We start from the raw sequence: 20,332 nt of genomic DNA, 5'->3' as shown, positions 1-20,332 counted from the left end.
GTATTTGAAATCAGGTTGGTAGGTACTCAGAGAGCGCACAGGGTATAGTTATGATTGTGGATGGGGCCGTAAAGAGTTACTGTGAGTTGTGCAATAAAACACACCACTTTATTTGTCTAAGACTCACTCATTTACACATTGCCTTAAAAGATCACAATTAAACAATATGGCTGGAGGCCTAATTAAAGAACTTGAGATGCTTTCTGGGCTGAAGGCCCAAAACCACACCAAAAACAAGAATGGCTTAAGGCCTGACTTAGAAATCAAAAGCAATTAAAATCAGAAGGTAAAATTTTTTTTTTGCCTTTACAAAAAGCATGCGATTCAAAACAATTAGCGGCTGAAGGCCTACACTACACGTCTGAAGGACAACTATAATTAAAACACATTAATAAACATCTTTTCCAACCAAGAAATTTCTTTTTAAACTTACAGCAGAACAGCTCAAAGTCTAATTAAAGAAATATTAAATTATTGCGTGGCTGAAGGTCAAACAAATTTGAAACAATGGCTGAAGGCCTGAACAAAAAGTCAGACAAACAATTTTAAATAAACCCTTTTCTTCTTGTAAAAATATTCCTTTAAAGTGTACACACAGCTGAAGGCCTTATTAAAAGGGGTTCATGTAAATCCTCAGCTGAAGGCCACACTTAACACATCGAACAACTAACGGCTTAGGGCCTGGATTACAGCTGGCCTTAGTGGCCGTGCGCTTCTAGGCGCTTCAGTCCGGAACCACGCGACTGCTACGGTCGCAGGTTCGAATACTGTCTCGGGCATGGATGTGTGTGATGTCCTTAGGTTATTTAGGTTTAAGTAGTTCTAAGTTCTAGGGAACTGATAACCTCAGATGTTAAGTCCCATAGTGCTCAGAGCCATTTTGAACCTGGATTACAAACAATTTTAAATAGAATCAATTTTAAATTTTTTTATAAAATAAAATCAATCATCAAGACCTTAATTTAACATGGATGAAGGCCTTTATGTAAAATTTGAAGGAACTGAATTAATAGATGGCCGACGGCCTCACACAATACTTCAAACTGATATGAAAATTACAGTCTAGGACAAGCAGAACAAATGGTACTCAGAAGTATTCCAAGTGTCTGCCTGAGAAGGTACCTCAAACGTAAGGTGAGGTGAGACAGGCAGCAAGGAGTTGAAGTTAAATATTCATATGGCAACCCAAACTAGGAATGGGCCAAGGACCGACGAACAATCTAACCAATTCCCTTCCACCTGACCAACGACACAACGATGGAACATATCGGCAGAGGACGAGGATACGAACAGCACTACGCCTTCAAAAATTGGCGTATAAAAACAGCCAAGGGAACAATAACCACTCTAAGCAAAATATGAACCAAACAACTTAAATGGCTGTTTAACTACACACTGTGCCAGACAGCATCAACATGATGAGGAAGACACACTGCTGGAAAACTATGCTAACGACCAGGGCAGGTAACTGGGGCGTTAACGGCCACAGGGCAGAATATACCGCTGGTGCACTTCACTGATAAGTAACAGCAAATTTAATAATTAATCACAATGTAGGAAGAGAGCTACAAGATTTTGCTGACTCCAACATACCATACGTTGTTGCTAGCGTGAACAGTCTAGGGAGCAGTAACCCACAAATGAACAAAGAGATGTCACAATAGTTGGGGTTTCATAACAGATTAACTGATCACTCAACTTCTGCGTCCTTAACTGATCAGTCAACTTCTGCGTCCAGGTTCAGGGCGCAACAAACTTTGTCACTGTCGCAGCTAGCGCCTCATGATCCGACATAGCATGCACGCTGCCAGCAGTCCCGGCCTGGCCTCGGGCTGCGGAGACTTCTTCGCTGCTCCGTCCCAACCGACTGACTGCAAGCAGCATGCAGACAATATTAAAATAGCTGCTCAGTCAAAACCACAAAAGCTACACACGGTTCCACGAAAACACTTCCACAAACAATTCGAACAATACTAAAACTAGTGACTGTGGAACAACAAGGACGAATCACAAGTTGATACACACGTTCCGACACTGACAGTGTTGATTGTTTACGGAAAAAGTTCAAGGCAATCGTAAAATGCGTTTTAGACAGGTACGTGCCGAGTACAACTGCGAGGGACGGGAAAAACCCACCGTGGTTCAACAACAAAGTTAGGAAAGTACTGCGAAAGCAAAGAGAGCTTCAGAGCAAGTTCAAACGCAGCCAAAACCTCTCAGACAAACAGAAGCTAAACGGTGTCAAAGTTAGCGTATGGAGGGCTATGCGTGAAGCGTTCAGTGAATTCGAAAGTTAAATTCTATGTACCGACTTGACAGAAAATCCTAGGACCTTCTGGTCTTACGTTAAATCAGTAAGTGGATCGAAACAGCATATCTAGAGACTCTGGGATGATAATGGCATTGAAACAGAGGATGACACTTGTAAAGCTGATATAATACAACACCTTTTTCCAAAGCTGTTTCACAAAGGAAGACCGCACTGCAGTTCCTTGTCTAAAACCTCGCACGAACGAAAAAATGGCTGACATCGAAATAAGTGTCCAAGGAATAGAAAAGCAACTGAAATCACTCAACAGAGGGAAGTCCACTGGACCTGACGGGATACCAATTCGATTCTACACAGAGTACGCGAAAGAACTTGCCCCCCTTCTAACAGCCGTGTACCGCAAGTCTCTAGAGGAACGGAGGGTTCCAAATGATTGGAAAAGAACACAAGTAGTCCTAGTTTTCAAGAAGGGTCGTCGCGCAGATGCGCAAAACTATAGGCCTATATCTCTGACATCGATCTGTTGTAGAATTTTAGAACATGTTTTTTGCTCGCGTATCATGTCATTTCTGGGTAACCAGAATCTACTTTGTAGGAATCAGCATGGATTCCGGAAAAGCGATCGTGTGAGACCCAACTCACTTTATTTGATCATGAGACCCAGAAGATATTAGATAGAGGCGCTCAGGTAGATGCCATTTTCCTTGACTCCCGGAAGGCGTTCGATACAGTTCGCACTGTCACCTGATAAATGAAGTAAGAGCCTAAGGAATATCAGAACAGCTGTGTGGCTGGATTGAAGAGTTTTTAGCAAACAGAACACAGCACGTTGTTCTCAATGGAGAGACGTCTACAGACGTTCACGTAACCTCTGGCGTGCCACAGGGGAGTGTTGTGGGACCATTTCTTTTCACAATATATATAAATGACATAGTAGATCGAGTCGGAAGTTCCATGCGGCTTTTCGCGGATGATGCTGTAATATACTGAGACGTTGCAGCATTAGAAAATTGCAGCGAGATGCAGGAAGATCTGCAGCGGGTAGGCACTTGGTGCAGGGAGTGGCAACTGACCCTTAACGTAGACAAATGTAATCTATTGCGAATGCATAGAAAGAAGGATCCTTTATTGTATGATTATATGATAGCGGAAAAAACTCTGCTAGCAGTTACTTCTGTAAAATATCTGGGAGTATGCGTACGGAACGATCTGAAGTGGAATGATCATATAAAATTAATTGTTGGTAAGGCTGGTACCAGGTTGAGATTCATTGGGAGAGTCCTTAGAAAATGTAGCCCATCAACAAAGAGGTGGCTTACAAAACACTCGTTCGACCTATACTTGAGTATTGCTCATAAGTGAGGGATCCATACCACCTCGGATTGACAGAGGAGATAGAGAAGGTCCAAAGAAGAGCGTAGCGTTTAGTCACAGGGCTATTTGGTAAGCGTGATAGCGTTACGGAGATGTTTAGCAAACTCAAGTGGCAGACGCTGCAAGATAGGCGCTCTGCATCGCGGTGTAGCTTGCTGTTCAGGTTTAGAGAGGGTGCGTTTCTGGATGAGGTATCGAATATATTGCTTCTCCCCTCTTGTACATCCCGAGGAGATCACGAAAGTAAAATTAGAGAGATTCGAGCGCGCGCGGAGGCTTTCCGGCAGTCGTTCTTCCCGCGAACCATACGCAACTGGAACAGGAAAGGGAGGTAATGACAGTGGCACGTAAAGTGCCCTCCGCCACACACCGTTGGGTGGCTTGTGGCGTATAAATGTAGATGTAGAACCCGAAGCGGTCGGCGACCAAATACACGTCGTTTGATGAGACGACCGACAGAGCGACCAGCCAAAGTCGTCCCCACTCAAGTCACGTGTGTCGGCAAAGGTCGGGCGAGTCATGGCTGTCCTGACCTAGCTGCTGCTCCGTCCCAACTGACCTCCCGACACACGACGACCCGGAAATGCTAACGGTCGCTCCAAAGACAGTACGACAGTGCTCTTATCGATAAGCGCTGCTGCTGCCACTCACAAGCAGGCAAGCCAGAAACTTATTGACTCCAATAAATCGAATAAGAAACGAGACGGGAGTACGCCAAGACAAGATGTCAAGCAATAACGGCATGAACAGGAGCCGCTCACGCTCAGTATTATGATGTGCTTGGAGTACAACACGGCGATACTCCTTTCTGCTGTTCAGACACCCTCCTGTGAAACTGTAGGGAAGCAGCCTACTCACGCCGTATAAAATTCACATCAGTCTTTCCATTGTGTGCCAGCCAGTCCGCTGTAACTAGGTCTGACGTCATAAATGTTGCACAATACTTTAAAAATCAAGTAAATAACCTGAAACGTTTCTAGCATGTCAGGAGTAATACTAAATCAATATGTGTTGAATATCAGTTCAATAACTTTAACCATTTTACAAATTTGGATGTTTTTCTGTAAAAATCATTGGCGCAACAGTAAAGAGCTAGAAACTTAAAAAATTATATTTAGATTCCTTTTTCATAATAACTGAGTAGAAACAGTATTCTGGACCTCACAAATTAAAGTTTTAGTTAAAATTCATGATTTTCTGGTTTTTGTCTTAAAAATTAAGGAAGGAAGATAGATTAAGTAGGCGAATAAATAAAGCTAGGATGTTTAAATTTAAGTAGAAGGGAGATCCGCTATAATCATAAAGATATGAGAAGTTTCAACTGAATGACTATAAAACTATAGCGATAGCGTTTCTCCAAAGGGCAAGTTCAGAGCTCTTCTACTGCGTGTAGTGCAATTAAATTTATTCTCTCGCCCAAAATATTTGACTTAGCCACGTCAGACTTTTATTATGATTACTTACCTGTGTGCTGATTGCACATTTAAATTGAGAGCTTCATCGGCCATCAGCAAAGGAAGCGATGATTTATTCGATAACTTAAAGTGGTGCATTACTAGCCCAGCGGCTAGTTGGGAGAGCGGATATGATCAGGCGTTCCCTTAGCCGTCCGCACCGTGGCTTTATATATAAGAACGCTGCGCGAGAGAGCAAAGGCCCCAGTTCTCTCCAGACGCTGATTAGCGCACCATCTGTGCCGGGAGTCGCGTTGCATCGGTATCTTTGCTATAAACAGCCTCGGATGCCATAATAAGTTACTCGGGATACGCGTAACCATGAAATCGTTTTCGAGTGAAGTGTTAATTCTGGGATGACTTTAATGATCTGTCTTCAGTTTGCGTATGTCGTATTTTCACGTGCCGCCGCGGGACAGACATTCTACCATTATTTAGCGTGGCGCTTGATGAACATTATCATCAAATTATGGCGAGCATTCACTTAAACTTTTAATTTGAACAATTATAGTTGCATCAGCGCATTAGACTCTGAACTGCTCTGGTAGTTGGATAGTCTGGATTCTTTTTAGGTCTGTGACTTTTAGAATATAGTGAACATTTTAGAGAAAATCGTTTTTGATTATGAATCCCAGACAATCTCCTAATTCCTCAGAGCTATAAGCTGTAGCTATAAGTGTATTTCCCAGATGAAGTGGGCACTAGGAATTGTAATTACAGGCTTCACGTTTTGCTAATCACTTTCTGGTTGCCAGTACTGTAGTTAGAGAGCCAGTGTTGAGAAAGGCAAACAACAGCATTAAATAAATAAATACAAAACATTTTATAATAATATTCCACCCACCGGCCCACAAAACCTTTATGACTAGTATGCCTGCTCTCACATTCCCATGCAGTACTACATCGGACCACTATCACATCCAAATACTCCACAGCTCTGGATGTTGCACGAATCGATCAGCCCACCACATTGAGGTCCACAATACGACCCCTCTCATTGTTGACGGTGTCTCACACGAGTACATGACAACAAAGTCCTTCCATGTGATTACTCCGTTTGAAGCTGTTCACCTTTTCCCCTCCCTTTATATACTCTAGACAATGCTAGCATCCTAAATCGCACCCCAAACAATATAGTATGTCTAACATGCAGACAGGTTGTATGCAGGTCCTCAACTGGCCTCTTCCTAAGCAACAAACAGCTATCACTGGCACTGGGGCAGAGTCATCTGTCATTAGAAAACACAACACACTTCCACCCTGCCCTCCAATGAGTTCTCTCTTGACACAATAGAAGCTCCAAATGGCGGTGGTTTGGAGTCACTGCAATGCACTTTACAGGGCGACTGGAGATTTCTTTCAATAAACTATTTGTAGAAGTTAGTTTTGTCGCTTTGGTGGCAACTGTTGCTCAAATTGCTGCTGCAGATGAAGCACGATGCGCCAGAGCCGTACGCAGAACACGATTGTCTTCCCTCTTCTCGGTAGTGCCACATGGCCGCCTGGAGCCTGATCTACTTGCGACCGTACATTCTCGTGACCACCGCTTCCAGAAATCATGAACAATGGTTACATTCCTTGTAAGTCTTTGTGCAGTATTGCGGGAGAAACACCCAGCTTCTCGTAGCCCTATTACACGATCCCACTTGAAACTCATTAACGTGTTGATAACAGCGTCTTTGTTGTCTTAAGGGCATTACTGATTAACATCAACTCACTATGTCGAATCTCAAAGGCCACTAACCCTAACGCCAGTCACAGCGTGTGTTTAAGGCAAGCCTAATCTTCATCGTCACAGTGGTGCATTTTGCGCAACTCTTATGCAACCGGCGCGAAAACTCTTTCTTAGTGCTGCGATATTTTTTTCCGTCAGTGTATTACGGATATAATCGTGAATTAAATCTGCATAGATTATCACTAAATTAATGAAGGCATTTTACAAATCCCATAAAACTACGGCTCTAAATAAAATTTCTTCGGTATTTCTTGGTACTGTAAATGTACTTACGAGGCTTAAGCTTGCGTATTACATACTGAACATTGTGGGGTGTTGAGTGGCTCTTTTGCGTGCCTCTACTAACCTCACGTCCGATGTCTGGTCACCTACAGAGAAGAGAAGCATCCCATATGATGAAGCAAGTTATTTAAAGGAACTAATAATGCCATTCAATGGAAATGTCTTCCTGAATGATAATTAATTTGGTTGACCCAATCAAATGTTGCAATGTAGGTACCATACAAAGCGCAGAGACTTACTAATAAGAGGAGGGATCATATAGTCAATAAGACAAACAAGTGCTTATTATAACGTCCAGACCTATTATCGTGAAGTAAATCATATGAGTTACTGAGTCAGATAATCAATTGAACTTCAAATACTAGGAAAAAGGGGTTCTAATGGTGAACGGTAACCATGGCACAAGGGGGTGATAACAATAAATGCAAAGTTACGCGTATAATGCACGAATATGATCAGTGACTGTAAGCATGAGTAGTAAGTTACAGGAAGAACAAAGAAAAATAGGACTGAACACCAGTGAGAACGCCGAAGTGCATACTGACAGGAAACTATCTGGCTGTGAAGTATTAAAATCGAGTAATTGGCTTCTGAAGGTAGTGAATGAATATCATGACTCTAAGATTTTTCAGATCGCAGCGATGACGCATCTTAGCATTCTCTTAGCGTAATGAGGAAGGTAGTGGCAGTAGTGGCTGGGTTCTCAGATTTGAGCCTCTTTCTGTCGTCAGAACTCGAGTGTAAACAACCTTCTATGTGACTTGCAAGGCTCGCCTCATCCGATGTCCAGGAATAAGTCTACACTCCATGATCTCCTAGTGAGAAGTGTTTTCTTTCTGCTCCTAACACGGAATATTCACTCAGCAAAAGCCTAGTGGGAAGAGTTCTCCACCACCTGAAGTGTGCTCTTTCGTCGCCCAGAGTAAAGTCGTCTCTTTCTAGACGCGCTGTTGTTTGGGTGCTTTTCGCGAGAGCAAGAACTCGCCTCACTTTGCGCCTTCGATCCAGCAAAACTCAAGTAAAGATCTTAAATAATCCTCTAACCTCGCAATTTTTTGCTGTTTCCAACCGATATTGATCTGAGATGGGGAGGAGGCAGAAAATCTCCTCCACTACATGGCACAATTTTGAAACAGAACTATGAGATAGCTGACTCGTAGGTACGGTCGAGAAACTGGATACTTTATACAAAATAACAGTAAGAACTAACCACGACGCTGGATCCTGAAAACTGAACACGAACATTATTTCGTGCCTTCACTCCTGGGGCAACGAGCATTCACACGCTACATCCTGGGAAGCAACACTTGGATACAGATCTCCTATGTTGCTAAAAGGCTTCTGCGAACAATATTGTATTTGTTCAACAGAAAGCATCCGTCCCATATTCTCCTGGAGAGCGTTGGCTAAGGGAATTGAACGTCTGTCTATCTATCTGAGGCTTGCGACTTCGGATCCCAATCTGATCTTTTTACGGCAGCCAACTCATCTTAAAGGGATTCTTATCTGGTGCTAGCCAGCTAGTAGGCATCTATCTGTACAATCCTTTCACTGACAGAAAGAAATCAAAAGAAACAGTCAGCGGAGGTACTGAATCTCGATAGCAGTTATTATTCAGCGTCAGTGATCGACTATTTGGTAAATACTCGAAAAATGCTGGGTGACAGTTTCAAAGAAAACTGGCAACCTAACAATAGGAGTTGGGTAAATTGGAATACAGGAACTTGAGATGAAATTCTTGGCAATTGTGAAGGGCTGCATAAGAAAGGACTTAATACAGATGAGGAGGTATGTAATAACTGCAACGTATAACCTGTTAATAAGAAAGTTATTGACTACAGGCTTAAATGGAAAGTGAATGTGAATAGTATAAGATATGAAAGCTTGTTCCGGAAGACTATTACTTCGTGGAACATATTTATTCTTAATAGTTAGAATTTAGTGACAATATCAGTCAGCATTTCTTTTACATGTACCATTTATAAATGGTCTCCACACGTTCTGTGACCTTAAGCCAGCGTTATGTAATACCATGCTTGTTGGTGAAAGCTTTTGTTGTGTACACGTAGCCTAGTTTTCATTCAGTGAATTACGCTATCATCATCTTCAAAGTTTGTCCCATTTAGAGAATACTTAAGCGGTCCGTTCATCACGTCGGGAGCAATGGCTGTGATAGGGATTCCCGAATGTGGTCGATCATGGAGCTCAGTTTCTGCCCTTCGTGATATTTTCACTCTCTTTGCACATCATCCAACAGTATTACTAACTGCGTCATTACCCAACACCGCACACAAATCTTAGCAGATATCCACCATCGTTTCTTTTTCCACAACCAAGAACTCAATTGTATGATAATGCTTGTGGCGAGTGTCTTGCATGTAGACGATTCTGATGGTTCACTACGGCTCTTTCACCTGTCGGAATTGTTCGAAACTCTGGGCACGTACAAAAGAGACTTCGAATTTAAAGTGTCGAAAGGGACGCTTCCCTAAACACATTACGGGCTGTAAAAATTGTGGTATTATTTATTGATAAAGCCTCTTACTGAAGGAAAGACAACACACAAAGGACATATATGCAGGACGGAGGAGACGAATAAATGAAAGGTGCCAACGATGACAGTCCTTGTACGATGGGCGCAGGGAGCATAAAGGACAGTATGGGTTTAACTTCCACTCAACAAACGGGGTGTTTCAGATGGAGCACATATTTGGCTTGGGAACGGAAGGAAAAGAGAATCCACAGTATCTTTCTCAAAGGAATCATTCCAATACACACCTTAAACACGTGTAGGGAAATCATGGAAAACCTAAATCAGAATATACGTACGGTGATTCGGGCCCCAGTCCCCAACAGTGCGAGTGTGATACGCGTATAGCCGCACAGAACTCACTCGGTCATTTCGTTCGGAAAAAAAACTTCAGCACGCTCCAGTCAGAATTAGGTTTACATATCGCATATCTGGAATCACAATGAGAAAATTGTTTAGAATAAATATCGTGGAAACCAATCATGGAAAATGGAATATCTCTGGTAGTCAGCTCTCAAGCCAGAGGCATCTGTTACCAGTTTTCATTTGTCGACTGCCTTTGTGTGTGTGTGTGTGTGTGTGTGTGTGTGTGTGTGAGAGAGAGAGAGAGAGAGAGAGAGAGAGAGAGAGAGAGAGAGAGAGAGGATTAGCTGCAGCAAGGGCAATTGCTTTATAAATTTCAAACAAAGTTAAATGGGATGGTCATATTGTTCTACAGTTTAAAAAATATTTTTCTTTCTTTTCGAGTCTTAGAGTTGATATTTTTCTTTATTTTCGAGTCTTAGAGTTGATTGCTCTGTTTATTGTGCAACATAATTCCTGAATTGCGTTGCGTCTGTATTGTCAACCGAATCATAGGTCGTTCCATATTCCAAATGTGAAAAATGTATTGTGCACTCTATTCTTTTCTTATTAATTACTACTAGAGTGGATATGTTGTCCAGGATACCTTCAGAGCTGGTAACAGCTGGGTGCAGCAATGTTGAGCCATGGGAGAACAACGAGACAAACCGATAGAAATAGACATGATTCAAGACATTAAATTGCCCCTAAAATAGACTGGAGAGGCAGTGTGAATATGGATCGAGGAGGGAGGTGTGCCAATGTAATCCTTGCAGGTGTGTGAATCGCTGTGCCTAAGTGGTGACTAGCGCACCTGCCTCGTAAGCAAGACATTCGGGTTCAATTCTCGGCCTTGGTACAAATTTTCACTCACCACATCGGTCTAAATAAATAAAACTAACAAACTTCCTTTAGCCGTGGAAACTTTCATTGCCTCTGCTGGTCTGATTTTTATGTCCCCCTTGCCTCGTTTCTCACTGGTTATTTTGGTACCAAGGTTGCGGAAATACTGAACGTCGTCTACTTTGTAATTACAAATTTTGATATTAAATTTTTCAATATTCTTATTTCTGCTACATCTGATTACTTTCGTCTTTCTTCGGTTTTGTCTGACTATATTCCATACTGACTATAGTATTTATTCCATTCAGTGTGTCCTGTAGCTCCTCTCCACTTTCTCATCAGAAAATATTATCTTTTATATCTCTATGCCTTTCTCTTAGTTCAATCATGGATTTCTCGATGCATTAATTGAACAGTAGGGATGAAAGACTACTCCCCCGCCTTATACTCTTTTTAATCGGAGAAATTTGTCCTCTGTCTTCCAGACTTATTATCCCTTCTTGATTCTTGTACACGTCACGTATTATCTGTCGTTTCCCACAGCTTTGTCCAGTTTTTCTGAGATTTTCCGGCTTCTTGCTTAATTTTGCATTGCCGAGGGATATTTCCACGTCGCCATATACAATGTATGTGTCTGGATTTTTCTTCAGTCTTGCTCTCATTGTCGACAACAATGTCAGAACTATCTCTCTGGTGACTTTACCTTTCCTAAAGCGAAGCTATCATCTAACATATCCTCAATTTCCTTTTCCATTCTTCTGCTTATTATGCTTGTCAGCAGCTTGGAAGCAGGAGCTGTTAAGGAGATTGTGCGATTCTTCTCGCACTTACCTGCTCTTGCTATCTTCGGAATTGTGCAGTTGATATTTTCCCGAAGCTCTGATTTATGTCACTGGTGTAATAGGATCTGCACACCAGCCTGAATAGTCGCCACTTCCCTCACTGATTTTAAAAACTGGAATAGAATGTTATTTATCTCTTCGACCTTATTTGATCTTTAGTCTTCCATAACTCTTTTGAATTCTGACTCTAATACTGGATCTCCTGTCCCTTCCGTAACAGCTCCAGTTTCGTATTCCATCATACTGTCAGGTAACTTCTCCCCCTCATATTTGATCTTTAGTCTTCCATAACTCTTTTGAATTCTGACTCTAATACTGGATCTCCTGTCCCTTCCGTAACAGCTCCAGTTTCGTATTCCATCATACTGTCAGGTAACTTCTCCCCCTCATATAGGCCCTTCTACCTATCCACTGTTTACTCTATGTTTAACCGCACAAGTTCCATTGTACTCTTCATGACGCCACCCTTTCATTTCATTCCACCGAAGGTTAATTTGATTTTTCTATAATATGAAACAGTCCTTCTGACGATGATTTCTTTTATTACGACATCTTCACGCTTTTCCTACAGTCGTTTGGCCTTAGCTTCCATGTAATTTCTATTCATTTCATTCCTACGTGTTGTCTGTATTCCTTTCATTCCCTGGTTATTTATATAATTCCTTGTTTCATCGATCAGTTGAAGTATTTCTGCCGTTACTCTAAGTTTCTTCTCAGTTATCGTCCTTGTAGGCATATTTGTCTATCCAACATCTGTGATTGCTCTTCAGCTAAACTGTAGTATTCACACATTTAATGAATTTCAAATGCGAATCATGGTTCCTCAGTATCCCATATCTTTTCTTACTCGATCTTCTGGACGATTCTCGTTAAGTTCATCTTGCTCTTCGTCGTTACTAAAGTATGATATGGTTCTATATCTAGTCCTGGGTATACATTCCAATCCAGTACCTTCTTTTGGAATCTATATGTGATCATGATGTAACGCAACTGTAATTTACTGTGCTCTCCAGGAATTTTCCGTGTATATTTCATCCTCTTGTGATTGTTGTACACAGTATTCGCATTAGTAGCCGTCATCTATTACTGAACTCAGTCAGTCTTTCTCCCTCCTCTTTCCTGCTGCCAAGCCCATATTACTCTGTAACTCCTTCTTCTACTCCTTCCTCTACAACCGCATTCCAATCCCCTACACATATTAGATAATCATCTCCCTACACACAGCGAATAACCATTCAGAATCGTCGTGTATATCTCATCTGTTGGCGTTGGCGTTGATTTGCTGTTGAATGTGATGAGAACATCCATGTAATTGAAGTGTTTACAGTAACTTAATTTCTGCCTGTCTTCCTACTCATTAAAAACCCTATCCCTGTCATATCACTTTCTTCTGCTGTTGAAATTACCGTACATTCTTCTGATCAGAATTTCTTGACTTTTCTCCAGTTCACTTCATTAACCCCACTATACCTAGACTGAGCATTTGCAGTTCCCTTTTCAGATTTTCTAGGTTCCCTACGACGTTCAAACGTCTGACACTCCATGTTCCGACTCGTAGAATGTTATCCTTTCCTTGGTCATTCGATCTTTTTCTCACAGTCACCTGTCTTTTCGCAGTTTTCTCCCAGAGCTCCAAATGGGTCACTGATCGAGAATTTCTTGCAAATGAAGAGATCATCGTGACACCTCTTCAATTAAAGACTACATATCCTGTGGATACACATCATCTGTCTTTAATTGAGTGATTTTCACTGCCTTCTGAATCCTCATGCCGTTGATCTTTGCTGATTCTTCTATCTTTCAGGGGCAGTTTCCTACCGCAAGGGCAAGAGAGTGCCTTAAACCTCCGTCCGCTCTTCTGCCATCTTCTGCCATATATATATAATTTTTTGCTAATAAGCCTCTCAAAGATGGCAGAAGAGCGGACGGAGGTTTAGGGCACTGTCTTGCCCTTGGGGTAGGAAACTGCCCCTGAAAGATAGAAGAATCAGTAAATATCAACGGCATGAGGATTCAGAAGGCAGTGAAAATCACTCAATTAAAGACAGATGATGTGTATCCACAGGATATGTAGTCTTTAATTGAAGAGGTGTCACGATGATCTCTTCATTTGCAAGAAATTCTCGATCAGTGACCCATATATAATTTTTTGCTAATAAACCTCTCAAAGATGGCAGAAGAGCGGACGGAGGTTATATATATACCCTAGCCGAGCCTCAGGTACAGGGCGGGTCGCAGGTGGCGGATAGCGAACGATCCATCAGATATGGTGGACAGCTGCGAATAAGGGGAAACCCAAATAAGCAGTCCCGGACCGAGGCGGCAGCATCACGAGGGTGTGGGAGGGTGACTTTTGGCAAGGGTCACACTCATTCAAAAACCACAGAACCCGAAGACGTTGCTGTGTCATGGCGAGTAAGTGCCGCCATTACAATAAGCACTGTCAACACCCAAATCCAGGACGCGTCTGAAGTGGGAACCATCGGCATCCTGGTCAGCGTCTGTTCACACAATGTGCGGCTGGTCATAATGCGCCAGGAACTAACAATCCCTGGTTCTAAACACCCAGTGGAAACACTGGACCAACTTGATTACAAGCAAGTATGACTCGTGCAAGTAATAACAACATTACCCCAGGTGGTAACCAATCCACCCATCAACAGATGGCAACCAGGAATTCGGATTCTGGGGAACCTGGACTTACACGATTACACCAGAGAAAGTCGGAGCTCTCTGGCAAACTTCCACTTAAAACACCTACATACATTGGAACCTTTAACATAAATACATTAATCCAACCAGGAAAACTTCTAAACCTTACAACAGAACTTGAAAGGCAAAAGATAGTAATACTAACTTTACAGGAGACACGTTTTACAGATGAAGAAACATCAGATTATGGCAACTATCGCATCTTTAAGAGCAAGACGGATAAACGAATCGGAAGAGGAGCCCCCCATCTCGGGATGGCGTTTATCATACACAAGAGCGTGCTCAGCTCCATCAAGGAAGTTACTCCCGTAAATAATAGGATAATGACGATGCGCTTACAATGTGCCAACAAAACATACACAATGGTTAATGTTCATGCTCCCACAAACGGAGACAACAAGAAAAACCCCATAGAAACAGAAAAGTTCTGGGAAAATTTGGAGAATATAATGGCCAAGATTCCAAAAGATGATACAAAAGTTCTACTCGGCGATTTTAATGCCCAAATTGGTAGAGAGAAAATCCACCAAAAAACCGTAGGCAAATATCCTGCACATAAATTTACCAATAAAAATGGTACAAGGCTCGTCGAACTATGTAAGCAGAATAACCTGAAGATAATGTCAACATCTCTAAGAAAATGTCCAAGAAAACAAAAGACATGGAGATCTCCTATACAACAAATTGGCGAGTTTCAAATAGATCATGTGGCGATTTCATACCCAGTACAAAAAGAAATTTACGACGTCCAAGTACGCAGAGGAGCAAACATTGATTCAGACCATTACCTAACTAGAATTAAAATCAAGTTTACAGCACGAAGAAGTCATCAGAAGAAAACAGAAATACAGAAATATGACACCAAGAAGATTAAAGAATCTAAAGTAAAAGAAGAATGGGAGAAGGAAAAGGCAAACACATGGGAAGAATTTCATTCTAAAATCACGCGAATAGCTAAGGAAACTATTCCCTTGAAAAAGATATTCAAACACCCTTGGTGGGATTCAGACTGTGAAAATGCATTGGAAAGGAGAAAAAAGGCATTTCAAGAATATAACAGTAAAAAATCACAAGAAAGTCTACATTTATTTAACGAGGTTAGAAAACAGGTTTCAAAATCCATTAGGCAAGCAAAAAGGAAGTACACAAAGGCACAACTGGATGCCATAGAAGAAAATTTCCAAAAGTATAATACAAGAGACTTCTACAGAACTTTCGCAGATAAAATACGAGGATATATCTCTCAAAATTTATGTTTCAGAAAACCTGATGGTAAATTAGCCCTAACAAACCAGGAAAACTGTCAAGTATTGGCTCAATATTTTTCTAACCTACTAAATTGCCCAGAACCTAGTTTAAGGTTTCCCAAAGAAATCAGTGCCAACACTCAACCGGATTCATTACCACCAACACAGGAAGAAATCAAATGTCACATTAAAAACTTAAAAAATAATAGAACATCTGGCGAAGATGGCATTGTTGCAGAGCTATTAAAAAACCTAGGACCAAAGACGTTGCAAGAGCTCACAAAAATAATAACAAAAATATGGGAAACAGAAAAATTACCAGAGGATTGGAAATGTGCCCTTATTCACCCGCTACATAAAAAAGGAGACAGAACAAATGTCAATAACTACAGGGGAATCTCACTTTTACAAGTCACCTACAAAATTCTCTCAACATGCCTGCTGAAAAGGACACAAGAGCAGCTGGAACGCCAAATTGGTGATTATCAAGCAGGCTTCCGCCCCGGTCGCTCATGCATAGAACAAATATTTAATTTAAAGACAATATTAAAACACAAAGCAATTAGAAATGCCCCCATAATTTGTACATTTGTAGATTTTAAGAAAGCCTATGACTCAATTGACCGGCAATCTTTGTTTAACATTTTAGAGGAACTTGGACTTGACTCCAAAACACTAAGGCTTATCAAAGAATCACTGACAGACACTGTATCTAAAGTTAAATTCAGGGGAGAAATCTCTGAACCTTTTCTCATAAAAACTGGAGTACGTCAAGGTGACGGGCTATCTCCACTTCTGTTTAATATAGTCCTGGATAAAGTCATTAAGGAATGGGAAAAAGAATTAAAAAATCAATCCTACTGGAAACCAATCCATCTTGGTAGAACCAAAGACAACGTGGAGATATCTTGTTTAGCATTCGTGGACGACTTGGCCATACTTGCAGATGATGAAGAAATCGCCACCAAACAAATAGAGATCCTTAAGGAATGCGCGGATAAAGTAGGTTTACAAATTTCGTTTCAAAAGACAGAATTTTTCTGTACGAAATTCCATATACACAGTTTGAACACAAAATATGGAAAAATAAATAGAGTAAAACATTTTAAATACCTAGGTGAAATTTTGGAGCCAACCGGAGGAGAGAAAGTTGCACAGAAGATCAGACAACAGAAAATGAAGAGAGCATATGGTATGACACATGAAATATACAATAAAAAATGCATCTCCTCGAACACAAAAATCAGACACTACTGCGCAGTAATTAAGCCAGCAGCACTATATGCTAGTGAAACGCTCACACTCCACACAAAATGTGATTTAGAAAAAATACTAAAAGAAGAACGCAAAATTATGAGAAAGATTTTAGGTCCAAAATTAACAGAAGAAGGATACTGGATACAATCAAGAAGAACCACAGAAACTATATCAAACCTGGCAGCAGACATAAGAAGGCGAAGATTAAAATTTTATGGACATGTCAGTAGACTTCCCCCCACACGACTCACCAACAGAATTCTCACTTACATAGAAAAAGTCAAATCAACAACACCATGGATTAGCCAAGTAAAATTAGATTTACAAAAAGCAAATATTGAACTTAAAGATGTCAAAGATAGAAAAACTTTTAGAAATAAGGTGGAAAAGTGGATTGTATTGTCGGAGAAGGAAGCACTAAAGAGACCAGGAACAAAATGGACAGAAGAAAGAAAAAGAAAACATGGAGAACAAATGAAAGAAGTATGGAAGAAACGACGTCAGAAAGCTTTGCGTGATCCTTCTGGGTCCATTCGCGATAAGTAAGTAAGTATATATATATATATATATATATATATATATATATATATATATATATATATATATATATATATATATGAGAGAACGGATACAGTTTGCTTCAGGCTGGTTGGAGACAAATTGACAAGTAGTTGGGCAGGGCAGGTCAATGCTTCCTGCCCCATCCCCCCCCCCCTCCCCTCCAAAATCACTGTGCTGGTCACTCGACATGGTACTCAGTTTGTTTTTAATTTTTTTCTTTTTTTCTCATTTTCTCTTTTGGTTTTTATTTTTAGTTTATTTTTTAAATAAAATTTAACAGACATAAATTCTACAATTCCGGGACTAAGAAAAAAACAAAAGTTTATTTTTCTAGGAACAACACAATGAGCGAAACCTTCAGAACAAGAAAATAAAATAAAAACTGTCCAAAGACAAACGAATAAAGACAAAGTGCAACGTATTTTCAAACAAAGCGCGACAATGTGGAAGCATCTGCCACTTGCGACGAGCATCCACTCCATACTGGCGAAAAAAACGGGTGTCGAGATCATTGTCACACCCGACTACTTAGTGGGCGTAGTACCCAGGAGTCATACGATCGAATTAGTCTTCGTCCTACGGAAAACGAAAAATTCTGGGCACAGAGGAGGTTGAACCGAGAAAACAGCTTCAGCTGATTGGATAAGTGAGGCCAGTTGTTGGCGAATCTAGTGCTAGTGTTCTCGTCCGCTAGAGATGACGTGCGTCGCAAAGAAAAAATGGCTCTGAGCACTATGGGACTTAACTGCTGAGGTCAGCAGTCCCGTACAACTTAGAACTACTTAAACCTAACTAACCTAAGGACATCACACACATCCAAGCCCGAGGCAGGATTCGAACCTGCGACCGTAGCGGTCACGCGGTTCCAGACTGTAGCGCCTAGAACCGCTCGGCCACTCCGGCCGCTGTGTCGCAAAGACCACGGACTAAGACCAATGCGATGGAGGCATTCGCCGCTCGGGACCATATTGTGAATTACCCTGTACCACGATGAGGTGACTTCCATCGGGTGATTAGGAAAACACATGAAACGATGCTGTTTTCCTAGATATCAAATACGCGAGCATCTCAACTGGGGAGAGGGAAAGGATGATTGTAGGCCTACTCCCCCAAAGAAAAAACAATGATCTGATTAAATGACAGCTTCCAGAAAACTTATTATAATATAAAATTCACTTATGTGCCACAATTTAAAGTTGATTCGGCCTACATCGGCAGGGGGAGTCAGACTGGCTGGCCGAAGTCTGGCAAATATGCGAGATATTATAGAATGATTAGCTAGAGCACGTGTTCAAACGTTAAGCCGTAGAAACAACACTAAAGATTTCGCTTTCATACTGGAAAGTTCCAAGTCTCCAAGTGGACGGGGTATCGCCACCACGTCATACCGAAGTCGAAAAATACGACTTTTCGAAAGAAATCGACAGGAAAATTGCATCAATTTGAGCGCCATCACCGCGGGGAACGGGAATATTTGTGCAAATTGGTACACTTGTCCGAATGTGTAGAAATGTAAGATCCTCACTTTGTGAAGAAGACTAAGGGAATGGCGTTCGTGTTCATGAATCCCCCTCGAATGCGATTCGTCACCTCTCGCCAGTTGAATGTATCCATTTTCATCGGGCAGCGATCCACGGTAATTCCTAATGATTTCTGGTGAGCAACCACCTTTACCTATTGAATGACAACGTAATGGAAACACCGCAATGGTAACAGCGTATATTTTCCTTCATTAACGCGGGACCTAGGGAGATAACAAAAGGAATCCAACGTGTACCTGATCAAGTATATGTAATCGATATGACATAGCAATACCATATCATCATCCGCTTACACTCGTATCGAGCGGGTTTCCCCTGATATCTTCCAACCACATAATTGATGAGCAATACAGAGAAGCAGAGGTTCTAGAGACAAGACAAAAAGAGACCTGGAGAGGGGGCTCCCCTGCGGTAAGCCCTGTCGGATGGTGATCTGGTGAGTAAGATGTGCATTCTTTACGACCGGTACTTGAGTACCAATAATACATGACATGCAGTATGACTGACAACGGCCGCCTTGAGCATCTGCGTAAAAAAATTGTGTGTTGTCATTTCAATTTGAAGGACAAATGACATTCTAAGCAGGCAGTTGGCATTTGAAGTTAACTATGAAAGAGCCAATCTTGCCACGGCTATAACTGCAGAAAATGCAGGTTGACTAAAGTACTAAACAAACACAAAAAAAAAGAAAGTTGGCAGTCTGATTTACTGCTACCTAACGGAAGACTGTATTTAATTCCACTATTTAACAGCACTCTCAGTTTAAGTCACAATACACCGTTGAATTACACCGAAATTGTTGTATGATGCTTGTAAAATGTTTAAATCTGAAGTATGGTATTAGTGGTTTTTGGAAAAAACTGCCATCATCATCTTTTTTTAATGTCTCAGCATCATTCATTGTAGGGACGTTTCCTAGTAATGTTTCACCTTAGCATGCACCGTTTTAGGTACGTGTAATTTATCACCAAAGGATGTAATTGGAGGGCAACGGCCTTTCCAAAGTGGTAACACCGGTTCCCGTCAGATCACCGAAGTTAAGCGCTGTCGGGCTGGGTTAGCACTTGGATGGGTGACCATTCGGTCTGCGGAGAGCTGTTGGCACGCGGGGTGCACTCAGCCTTTGTGAGGCAAACTGAGGAGCTACTTGATTGAGTAGTGGCTCCGGTCTTGGAATCTGACATACGGCTGGGAGAGCGGTGTGCTGACCACATGCCCCTCCATATCCGCATCCAGTAACGCCTGTTTGCCGAGGATGACACGGCGGCCAGCTGGTACCTTTGAGCCTTCATGGCCTGTTCGGGAGGAGTTTAGTTTTAGTTTTTTTTTAGATGTAATTGACG

General features: G+C 41.5%; 1 pseudogene; it reads left to right on the top strand.

Annotated features, from left to right (window-relative positions):
* Window positions 1-19,975: 19,975 nt before the first annotated feature.
* LOC124597268 lies at window positions 19,976-20,093 on the top strand (annotated as a pseudogene).
* The last annotated feature ends 239 nt before the right edge of the window (window positions 20,094-20,332 follow it).

Source organism: Schistocerca americana, chromosome 2 (assembly GCF_021461395.2).
Source record: "Schistocerca americana isolate TAMUIC-IGC-003095 chromosome 2, iqSchAmer2.1, whole genome shotgun sequence".
Taxonomy (NCBI): Eukaryota; Metazoa; Arthropoda; class Insecta; order Orthoptera; family Acrididae; genus Schistocerca; species Schistocerca americana.
Note: the sequence above shows the minus strand (reverse complement) of the source record. Positions and strands in the feature narration are given on the sequence as shown.